Raw genomic sequence first — 2779 nt, 5'->3', positions numbered from 1 at the left:
AGGTTTTGAAGCGGGAAATGACTGCATTAGAATCCTTGTTCTGCCATTTAACTGCTGTGTAATTTGGGCAAGTTTCTTAACATCTCGGAGCCTTAGTTTCCTCTCCTGTGAAATGGAGGTAAAACCACTTAGTATAAGATTTCCTATGGCGATTGAATAAGGTCCTGTATGTAAAGGTCCTCTGACATAGCTACTGCCACTGCTGTGAGAATCCCAGGATACAGGGTCTGAAAGCAACGTAAAAAAATATAACTTGTTTCAGGAATACATGAAGTATGATGCACAAGCAAAAGAATATTATTTGAAAATGGCAAATTTTCATTCTGCTATAAAGACACATGCATATGTATGTTTATTGTGGCAGTATTCACAATAGCAGACTTGGAACCAACCCAAATGTCCACCAGTAATAGACTGGATAAAGAAAATGTGGCACATATACACCATGGAATACTATGCAGCCATAAAAAGGATGAGTTCATGTCCTTTGCAGGGACATGGATGAAGCTGGAAACCAGCATTCTCAGCTAACTATCACAAGAACAGAAAACCAAACACCACATGTTCTCACTCATAAGTGGGAGTTGAACAATGAGAACACATGGACACAGGTAGGGGAACATCACACATCGGGGCCTGTCAGGGGTTGGGGGCTAGGGGAGGAACAGCATTAGGAGAAATGCCTAATGTAGATGACAGGTTGATGGGTGCAGCAAACCACCATGGCATATATATACATATGTAACAAAACTGCAAATTCTGCACATGCACTGCAGAACTTAAAGTATAATTTTTAAAAAATTTTAAAAAAAAGAAATAGGAACATTGTTTGAAAAAATAAATTAAGCTATTATTAAAAATAATAACAAAAATAAGAGGAAGATGGCAAATTTTATATGGAATGTATGCAAATGATTAATTAGAAAGGTACTTTGTTCCATTTGTAACAAATGACAATGATAAAATACTAATCTAAGGTAATTTTTTGAGTCTTAGAGCAAATGATCCGTTTTATAAGTTTTCTACAGGAAAATGTATTAATTCTGAACCATTAATTATTTATGATTATGAGTACAGTGGCTGGGCTGCATCTCCTTGTTCTGTTTAAGCTGTGGATTGATAAGCAAATTCAGACATGAAATAAGATGCCAGAGAGTATAAAATATTTGAGAGAAACTAAAGTGTTGTGCTCGCTTCGGCAGCACATATACTAAAATTGGAACGATACAGAGAAGATTATCATGGCCCCTGCGCAAGGATGACACGCAAATTCGTGAAGCGTTCCATATTTTTGAAGAGCAACTCCAAGACACATAATTGCCAGATTCACCAAAGTTGAAATGAAGGAAAAAATCTTAAGGGCAGCCAGAGAGAAAGGTCGGGTTACCCACAAAGGGAAGCCCATCAGAATAACAGCAGACCTCTCGGCAGAAACTCTACAAGCCAGAAGAGAGTGGGGGCCAATATTCAACGTTCTTAAAGAAAAGAATTTTCAACCCAGAATTTCATATCCAGCCAAACTAAGCTTCATCAGTGAAGGAGAAATAAAATCCTTTACAGATAAGCAAATGCTTAGAGATTTTGTCACCACCAGGCCTGCCTTACAAGAGACCCTGAAGGAAGCCTAAACATGGAAAGGAACAACCGGTACCAGCCATTGCAAAAACATGCCAAAATGTAAAGACCATCGAGGCTAGGAAGAAACTGCATCAACTAACGAGCAAAATAACCAGTAATATCATAATGACAGGATCAAGTTCACACATAACAATATTAACCTTAAATGTCAATGGACTAAATGCTCCAATTAAAAGACACAGACTGGCAAACTGGATCAAGAGTCAAGACCCATCAGTCTGCTGTATTCAGGAGACCCATCTCACATGCAGAGACATACATAGGCTCAAATAAAGGGATGGAGGAAGATCTACCAAGCAAATGGAGAACAAAAAAAAGCAGGGGTTGCAATCCTAGTCTCTGATAAAACAGACTTTAAACCATCAAAGATCAAAAGAGACAAAGAAGGCCATTACATCATGGTAAAGGGATCAATTCAACAGGAAGAGCTAACTCTCCTAAATATATATGCACCCAATACAGGAGCACCCAGATCATAAAGCAAGTCCTTAGAGACCTACAAAGAGACTTAGACTCCCATACAATAATAATGGGAGATTTCAACACTCCACTGTCAACATTAGACAGATCAACGAGACAGAAAGTTAACAAGGATATCCAGGAATTGAACTCATCTCTGCACCAAGCGGACCTAATAGACATCTATAGAACTCTCCACCCCAAATCAACAGAATATACATTCTTCTCAGCACCACATCACACTTATTCCAAAATTGACCACATAATTGGAAGTAAAGCACTCCTCAGCAAATGTAAAAGAACAGAAATTATAACAAACTGTCTCTCAGACCACAGTGCAATCAAACTAGAACTCAGGACTAAGAAACTCAATCCAAACCGCTCAACTACATGGAAACTGAACAACCTGCTCCTGAATGACTACTGGGTACATAACGAAATGAAAGCAGAAATAAAGATGTTCTTTGAAACCAATGAGAACAAAGATACAACATACCAGAATCTCTGGGACACATTTAAAGCAGTGTGTAGAGGGAATTTATAGCACTAAATGCCCACAAGAGAAAGCAGGAGAGATCTAAAATTGACACTCTAACATCACAATTAAAAGAACTAGAGAGGCAAGAGCAAACACATTCAAAAGCTAGCAGAAGGCAAGAAATAACTAAGATCAGAGCAGAAC

The 2779-nt window shown here is 38.3% G+C and overlaps 1 non-coding gene across 1 annotated transcript; it reads left to right on the top strand.

Annotated features, from left to right (window-relative positions):
- Positions 1-1186: 1186 nt before the first annotated feature.
- LOC117078577 lies at positions 1187-1293 on the top strand. Its single transcript, XR_004435027.1, has one exon. It is a non-coding gene; the product is annotated as a U6 spliceosomal RNA (small nuclear RNA).
- Positions 1294-2779: the final 1486 nt, after the last annotated feature.

This window comes from Trachypithecus francoisi, unplaced genomic scaffold, assembly GCF_009764315.1.
Source record: "Trachypithecus francoisi isolate TF-2019V2 unplaced genomic scaffold, Tfra_2.0 Lachesis_group6, whole genome shotgun sequence".
In the NCBI taxonomy this organism is placed as follows: domain Eukaryota; kingdom Metazoa; phylum Chordata; class Mammalia; order Primates; family Cercopithecidae; genus Trachypithecus; species Trachypithecus francoisi.
This window is presented reverse-complemented; position numbering and strand designations above follow the sequence as displayed.